We start from the raw sequence: 8,940 nt of genomic DNA, 5'->3' as shown, positions 1-8,940 counted from the left end.
CAGCCACGATTGCTGGCGCGCGTGTCAGAAAGCAGCGCGAAGGAAAGAAAAAAAAAGGGGGGGTGGAGCTATAGCGTCGGCGTCAGGGACGCTGAAGAAGTCGAGGAAGTAAACTTGCTGCTCACAACAGCGGGAGTCATTGCACTTCACTCGTCTCGTTTGTATTTTGGACCTTTCCATTAATACAGGTCGATTGCTCCGGCGGATCTCCAGGAATGTGCTTACCCTTTATAGTGCGCGGCGTTTGTGAAGGGCCTCCAGTCAGAGGCTGCCGCTCCACCGGCAGTGAAGTAGAAGAGAACAAGAGCGAATCAAGTGCGCCTCGCCAGCAGCCACGTAAAAGCACGCGAGAAATTCTGTTTGAAGAGTGGTTAGAGAAGGGCATGCTGAATGTGATTATTGTAGGGGAAAATCACGCCTTTTCTCCTGTGCCTCATAGAGGAACTGCATGCTGGAATAGTAGCACTAAGTACATTAGTGTAATTAGCGAAATATTTTATCTAGTTGTGTGTAGCTTTCAAAGCGCGTGTTACTAATAACTACCTTTTATTTAAAAAAAAAGGCTTGCGACAAAAAAAGGATACTAAGTAGCAGACTTGTGGGATGATATAAACGGTTGTGACTAGAAGGAAGACGCATATTTTTTTATTATTTTTGTTTACATTTGAGAGACATTGGTGAGAAGTTCAAAAGCGGGTGAGATACCGACGACGAAATCGCTGTTAGTGATAATCTTTACGTAATTTTAATTAAGGAAGTAGCGATCATCGAGTTCTTCAAGATGATTTTGTCAGTGTCTCGATACATATCCGCAGCCTTGTCTCGGTTCATGGAGCCGCACAGGCTTTAAATGGAGCCATAGAAAGGGCAGTTATAAATTATCAATCGCCTCCTCATTTTTTGAGGACGAAACTTTGAGGTTTGAAGAGTCGCGTACATAAACAGCATACTATTTTAAAGCTGGAAATATTGCCGCAAATTTGATACTCAAATGAAGCATTGTTATACTATCTCTCGATTGCGTCGGGGGTGGTACGAATCTTTCACTCTTGCTACTCGCTGTACAACATGTCTGCCGATTCTTCTGATTCATCTTTTCATACATTTCGCGCGTACTAATTAACCAATTACATCGTTTTTCGAGCATAGAAAAAGGAATGAACTCGTTTAAATCCACATGCACCGTTCTAAACAACGCTTTTCTGTGTACTAAAAATAATGAGAGACTGAACGGAGAACTGACCGTATGAACTAGTCACCTATACAACGAAAAATATTTCAGAAACAGGTCGTTCTATTGCGATAGCAATTATATGGTCGCTCTCGCGGGCTTTTGCCGTCGCCGTTGCCCTCATTTGCCGTATAAACTTCAAATCGATAACATCGCCGCGCGTATCGCATGTTCTACGCGCGAGAAAAAGCAGGCAAGCGCTGTGTACGAACGCGGCTGAAGTACAGATGAAACGAGTCGGTCACCACCGTAGCAAAAAGGGTGCATGCGATAACATCATCCGTCGTGCGAGACATGTAGTCGGTGATTTCTCAAGCAGAGCCGTCGTGCGCCGGGCGAAGGAGCGTCATACAGCGCCGGGAAGAGGGGGGGGGGGGAGGGGGGCTGGGCTGCGTCGCTTGAGCAGCAACTGCGAAATTTGCTCACAAGGGAGCGGTCGCGAGCGCTGTCTCGACAGACATTGGGAGATAGCGCGTAAACTTGCTGTACTCTCACCGAGTATATTTTTTTAATTCGTGGAAGGAGCTCATGACGCCATGGTTTCAAGAAGAAAAGCACATCACCCAAAACGTCTTCTTTAATGAAAGGTTATATTTTTCTCCGCTAATACCATTGTAGGAATGAAAATATTACTGGCTGATTAAATTTGAATGCCCGGGATATCACACTATTCCTAAGTCATCATTTTTTTCCTGATTTTATGTTTGCTTTGTAAGTAAAATATTTCATGTGAAGCTGAGAGATCACCGTGTTGTTGATTTCTGTTTTCTTTAATGGAATCTTTATTATATGCAATCTTATATGCAATCTTAATATGCAATCTTTATTAAAGATGTACACACGTATCGCTCTGAGCCCTGCATAATAGCCCCAGCTCCATAATGCACCCCTAATAACACCGCTGTTGCGCACCGCTGGAGCTTTGTTTCTTGACATTACTCCTATTGTCATTTGTCGACTTCCTCGTTTTCTGGCCTATGTCTTAATCTTCCATCTTACCTCGCAAGCTTTCTGCTAGAAATTTAATACCGGTACGACACACTGATGTTACGCTTGCTTATAACTAAACGGTAGCGTTTCCACTTTTTTTCCTGGGAGGGAGAAAAAGCGAGATAAAGGCTAAGTGAAAGGCAGGGAGGGTAACCAGAAGATGAATATCCACTTTTCTACCTGCACTGGAGAAAGGACCAAGGGAGACAGAAAGGTAAGAAAGAAAGGAATGAGCGAGAGAAAAAAAAAAAAACAAAACATGGTTGATCCCTCGGTCACAGGAATCGGTATAACACGAAAGTAAAACGTATACTTCCAGAACTAGTTGGTTTACTCTACATTGATATAAGAGAGCTTGCACGATGTCTATTGGTGTTTGGCAGCTATAGTACCGTTTAACGTAGATGCACCCGCATTGACGCTTGGTGGCACATCTCCATCCCGATGACTAACGTCTATGATCAATGACTAAAGAAAGCTTTGTGGTAGCTGTAGTTGTTAACAGTGAGAGCGTAATCAGAAAAAGTGGTGTGGCAGCCAAAAGAGTATCGATGGTTGGACGCAGAACTTGGGCTAAGGTCGCCATCCCACGGCGTGTTAAAGAGTTATCGAACACCACGGCCGGACAGAGGGAAACGCAACAGGCGTCGTGTCTTTCCTATAGCCCGGCTGCGATATTTCTCAGGGCGTGCGGGGAACGCGGTGTTATAGCCAGACTATCTAGTCACCATAAGCAGGCGAGGCAGGCGCGCTTCGCAGAGCTATTTTTGGTATGGATGGATGCTGTGAGTGAGACCGACGCTTGGGCTTAAAGGGACACTGAAGCACTTTTTTAAAAAAATGACTTTGGAATGTGTAATCATAGTTTGATCCTTGCTGAATACGAAAACCAATGTAAGAGTTCACAGAAGTGAACGCAAATGGCATTTCTTGGCAAAAAAAGAGCGGCTGCAGCCGCAGGGCTTTTTGAACTGCTGAGCGAAGGCGGTGACGTCACCTTCGGTATGCCGCGTCATCGGCGCCATCACCTCTGTAAAAGCATGGCCTTCGCGATCAGTTCCACCAACGCGCGCAGCCAGAAGTAGTCACGGAGGCCACGGCTCCGCCAAAACCACGGTGGTAGAATAAAACAGGTGTTTCATCGAGCGCCGCGAGCGCGTCGCCGTACTGCTCGAGTTGCTCGCGGCCGCCGCTAGGTTCGCGACGAGTTTTTGGGCCGAAAGACGCGCATTGCAAGCTCTCGCTGGGCTGTAAAAACCGGTTTCTCTGAATAATTTGGTGGCTTTAACCGGTTGTTTGTGCTTTTACTAGCTTGTAGTGGCTGTCTGCCAGCTTCGACCGCAAAAGTGAGAGCGCCAGGATTTATGAAGCTTAAAATTTTTTACTCGGCGCGGGCAGTCCCGATATGACTGTCACAGGGTGCCGATTGCAAGAGACGCGCGCGTATTTTTTTTTTTTTCGAAAGCGTGCAAAATTCTACCGGCGAGTGTATAGAGTAAAAAAAAAAAACATTTGGTTTTCACGCTATCGTATGTATGTCGGAAAACAGTAGCTGGCGGTCTTTCCGTCCACTGACCAGAGGGAGCTGCGTTGCTCGCACTGGTCCGTCCCAAGTTCGCTGGCATTGGCCGTTAGGGGCACGCAGAAAACAGACGCGCGAACGCGTCCCCCGTGTATCCCGGCCGCAGTCCGCCCACTCATTCAGAGAGGGAGACGCGCACATCGCGTTCCATTTTGAGCAACCCCGTCTCATTATTGCGTTTTTTGCCCGCTAGGTTTTGCGTTCTGGCGCTGCAGTCACACTGGAAAACTCGACTGCACGGTGCCTATTGCATTTCTCCACAACTACAGTCGCTTTTCGTCTTCGGCGCGGAGAGAAGACACAACTTTTCTTCGCACGTTTGTAGCCAGATTTGCAATTTCGAGCGAAGCATTTTCGTCCCATGGTGGCCGCTGCATCCAGCGGCACAGATCGAGCCATCATGGTTTCAGCCGTGGTTCCAGCTTACAAAGTGAGCGGAAACACCGATGCGGTCGCGCGCGTTGGTTCGACAGAGCGCAACAAACGCGACGCATCAGAGCGGATCTCAAGCCGTGGGATCACCTAATCACGACACAGTGATTCTGGCCGCGTTCATGACTCGAAGGCTTGATTGCGACTTTGCGACGCTGGTTGCGTCACATAGGGACGCTCTGCTCTTCGGACGCTTGCCATCTCACGGACGCCTCCGCATTTATCGAGAGACTGACCAAGCAGAAAGGAAGAGACGCGGCTGCACCGCTGGTGGCGTTGCATGTTCATTAGTGGCGCGTCCGTTCTAAGCGACGGCAACTTTTCAGTGTTGCTCTAGGCCTCTCTGGTGTAATAAATACACCGCGGATCTCTTTCTCAAAAGTTAAAGATGTAAATTGCAGTTTAATGCTCACGACGCACTACTGGTCACATGCTTTCAAATGCGCCGGAGCGTAGATATTGCGCCAGAGTGTACCTTCTGCCACCTTGCGGAAAAGCGGCGGCAAACTCGAGCACACTCCGTGACACGCGCGGCGCATTGGCGGAGCGCCGCGCCGGGCCCCGTTATTCTACCACCGTGGCCAAAACTACCGACGATGACGTATGGGCTTAAGGTCGCCACCTCGCGGTGTGTTGAGGCGTTGACCAAATTGTACTTCTCTCTAAAAAGACAGGACGTGCAAGCACGGACACAAGAAAGAAGTTAGGACACCGCAAGCGCCTTTCTTGTGTCCGTGTTTTCACGCCCTGTCTTTTAAAAATGAATACTTACCAACTAGCTCAGCTCTCTGTTATTCTAAGTTGTACTTCCCCTATTGGAAACTCGACGAACGGGACGGACGCGCAGCAGCGACGCTTTGCAAGAACTAATCGCGGATGCCATGGTCATGATATCTCTTGGGACGTGCAGAACTTTATTTTATTCGAAGCAACACTAAAGTGCATTTTCAATACGTACGAAACTGCTTAGTGTCCGGAGGAAAGTGATGCGCATGCGGCACATAACATGTTTTAGAGAACATATCGCTCTGCAGAGCCTTTTGAAAGTTGTTTGGATAACAAAAAGAAGAAGAAAGAATGAAACAAGACAGAGAGAGAGAGGCTGAGAGAAACATTATATCAGGAATGGCGAAGGAGGTAACCTCACGGAGGTAGGGGAAAGCGGCATTTCCTTAGAGATGTAGTACTCGGAAGTTCAAGAAACTGGAATAAGATAATCTAGGCATGGCCGGAATGATAATCTTCGTGGAGAAGTATACCTTGGGCTAGAGAAATGGTAAGCTAGGCAAACGGGCGCTTTATTTCATTTGCCTCCTCGATGGACAAGCCGCGTGGAAACCCAAGAGTAAGAAACAGCAGCACTGCGACGCGCAATATATGCGACGTTGGAAACGCAGGGACCGATCGATAAGAAATAAAATAATGTAAAATAGGCACGCATAGTGTTCCAAGGACGCAATTCTGGATGTATGCCATTACATAGGAGATGCAAAGACGGCAGAGTTCTCGGAAGTAGTGATAGCTGTAGAGTCCCTGCAATCATCGGAAGAAACGAAAGAAAGGCGTAAGGGCCTGCGTCAAATGTAAAAGCGAAAGTGGCAAAAAAGTGAAGCAAGCAAAGTAGGTCGCCTATCCGTCTTTCCTATTCACCGTTCTAACGTATCGTCTGGCGGGGTATAGCTGGATCTGTTATTTTCTCCCTAAGGTAATTTTCCATTTCGGAACTCCGTTCACGTACCGGAGTTCATTCGGAAAACATCGCCGGCACGGTTCTTGGAAGAGAACGGCCAGACGACCGCGAATACCCTCAATGTACGATGCGTCCTTCGTCAGCTACTGGAATGCACAAAGCATTGGGCTGCAGAGGCAATCGCCCAGCGTCTCCAGAGATCGACGGAGGAAGTAGCCAGGATAAGAAAAGAAAAACACATTCTAATACAAATGCTCAATGGGATTCACTCAATTTCAGCAGCAAGAGGACTCCCGATACCACCAGTAGGTAAACCTCAATCTGGACTGAAGGCGAAACATTTGTGAAGCGTGGAAGATAAGAATCAGAGGAGAATAACAGGAAGAATGCGTGAGTGACTATCCTAGCCCCTCGCGGGGCAAGGATAGTCGTCCGCCGGATAATCAAACAGGAAGAGTGATATTTCCTGCGCAACCGTTGTCCGCAGCTAAGTAAAAACTGGGGAGCATCTGAAAGATTGTTGGCGCCCATATAAATATTTATAAATAAAGGCTGCAAAACAAGCGGTTTTGCCTTTTTTTTAATTCTTATGGTTGTTTTTTCAACTTACTTATAGGTATGAGCTACATTATTTTGCTCACCAAATGCACACATTTTGTTGTAGTTACGAACACAACCTTGAGAACTAAAAGAAGGCGGAAATGTGTTTAGCAGCATTAATTTAGTTTATATATTATGTATGCGTGCCTTTCAGGCCATGAGCGAAATGCAACGCTGTTGTCTGATCGGCAGAAATGTTGCTTTCTTGGACCATTCCTCCGCCTTTAAATGAAAGTCAGAAACCTTGCCGCGTGCTTAGTCTGTTTCTAATAACAACCATATCTTGAAAAGAGCGCTTAATATTTCTTCGATTGGAACATCAGCATGAAACGCTGGAAGAAAATAAATTGAACAAATTCTGGCACGAGACGAAAACAAGCTGGCTCCAGGTTAATGCCAATAAAATCGTTGCGGTTTTCGGGCTGGCGACATTTCACCAAAATCATGGACTCAAATAAACGTCGGTAAGAAGCGCTTTTGGGACATGTGAACGTTGAAAGCTTTGCTTTTTATTTCCTTTTTAGCTCACACTTTTCGGCACCCAAATAGAAAGGACGACATCCCATGAATGTTGTGGCTTCTCTTTGACGTGTGCAGTGCTTAATATGAACTATTTTTTAATTATGTAACACACATATCCAGAGTATCTTTTGCCAGAAGAACAACAACAAAAAAAAAGTTCAATCGCGACGCTTTATATGCACAGTTCGCTGGCGACATTTGCATACTGCGACTGCTGCGGGATCAATGGATATCGATTGCTTTCTGAGTGTTGCTGGGCGCGAGCTGGCGCTTATTTGCTTTGGGGGAGGCCGGCTCTCGCACGGCAAGTTCGTTAACACGCTTTCCCTTGGAAAACGGTTCTCACTTGTTGTCATCACTAGAAGGCCTTCTTACAGCGAATTCGTCAGACGTGGCTTTTGAATCTGGCTACATTTTCTGGTTTGCTTATGACTGACGGGGCCATTTCTCTTGCAGACGTGTTGCTTACTTTCTTTACGATCTTAGAATCGACCCTATCTTTTAACTTTCAGTCTTGACTGCGGCACAAATGATGTCTGAAACCTTGAACGTTTTATAAGGCAGTGTTTTGATTTAAAAACGGAAGACATGGAAAAGAGCCAAGGAACTTATGAAAGCTCATTCGTTTCGTTGTTGCTTTTTTTTTTGCAATGAAATGACTGCCATACGCGTCATTAGGTTCTCAGTACGTTTTCACAATTCACATTTCCCACTGCGTCGTAGCTCACGAAGGAGCCTGTTACGGGAAGATGGGATTCGTACGACGAGCAACAAGAACTTAAAAGACACAGCCAAGACGGACATGAAAAAGTGATGAATTTGTGTTGAACATAATGAGAGATTACAGTTTTACTACGCTCCCAAATCTGGCACGTTATATGTTCTTTTTTAAAAGCGTCGCAAATCTAATGAGCATCAACTTCTTTCTTTCATTTAATTGTATTGTCACGTTTGAATTTACGGTGAGCTCCGCCACTGGACGACGTTTACTTGCAAAGAAGCCAATACATTGACTTCAGAAGTTGCAGGAATGCGAATGGCGAGAGCACGACCATGATGACGACGACGACCATAACAGCAAGAACAACAAGAACAACACAACCCCCAACAACAACAGCAACGACAACAACAACAACAGCAAATGTAGGCAATGAAAAAAAAAAAACGTTCATTGAAAGACGAATGCCATCTGCATTCCTTTCGGTTGAATACTACACAGGTTCATCGATATGTGTCCCGAATAATTAAACCGAAAAACGCACGCGCAAATCATCCTGAATGCCTTCGGTGTAGCACGTCGCGCACGGTGGGGAATTCAGTGATCCTGTAAGAATGCTTTACGTTAACGCTTCCTTGAAGGTAATTGAATAACCCAATGGACACCTTCAAAACATTGTAGTTAGGTATTTTTTTTAAACAGCGAGGCTGTTCTTGGTCGAGCCTTTCATGTCTGTGATCCACGGTAACGCTTGTGGGCATCATAAACAGGCATGCGCCACAGGCATTGGGTAAATCTCACTACTCACCACTGGTCCATTAAATCTAGCAGTTGCGTGTTCGAATACAACCTATGAGCGAAGCGCCTTAGAAATGGGACGCAAACGACTATGCGCCTGATCTCGCTGGTGGTTTTCATGAATGCGGTAGGGTGGGGCAACGTTTTTAGAACCATTACAGTTTCGCAGCTCCGCTCGCGAGCCGGCACACACGGCTGACGCGTGAACTTACGGCGCTGCTGTTCCATTTTGCTTCACTTGCTGCGTCCCGCGGGATCTGATCGGCTCCTCCATGGCAGCTATAGTGTACTAACGGCAGCGCACCCTTATTCTCAATGGCGCATTGCCGAAGCTAATCGCGGAGGCGACGCACATGCCGCAACTAGCTGAGACGCGC

The 8,940-nt window shown here is 46.5% G+C and overlaps 1 protein-coding gene and 1 long non-coding RNA gene across 2 annotated transcripts in view; both read left to right on the top strand.

Moving 5' to 3' along the window:
- LOC119392783 (uncharacterized) overlaps positions 1–6,481 on the top strand; it is a 30,609-nt gene extending 24,128 nt beyond the window's left edge. The window contains exon 3 of the long non-coding RNA XR_005183701.2: positions 6,205–6,481. This is a non-coding gene — a long non-coding RNA (uncharacterized LOC119392783). The remainder of the gene's footprint in view (positions 1–6,204) is intronic.
- The window catches only part of LOC119393351 (hemicentin-2), a 138,518-nt gene that overhangs the window by 78,416 nt on the left and 51,162 nt on the right, over positions 1–8,940 (top strand). The window lies entirely within an intron of this gene.

The sequence above is a fragment of the Rhipicephalus sanguineus genome, chromosome 5, assembly GCF_013339695.2.
Source record: "Rhipicephalus sanguineus isolate Rsan-2018 chromosome 5, BIME_Rsan_1.4, whole genome shotgun sequence".
Classification (NCBI taxonomy): Eukaryota; Metazoa; Arthropoda; class Arachnida; order Ixodida; family Ixodidae; genus Rhipicephalus; species Rhipicephalus sanguineus.
Note: the sequence above shows the minus strand (reverse complement) of the source record. Positions and strands in the feature narration are given on the sequence as shown.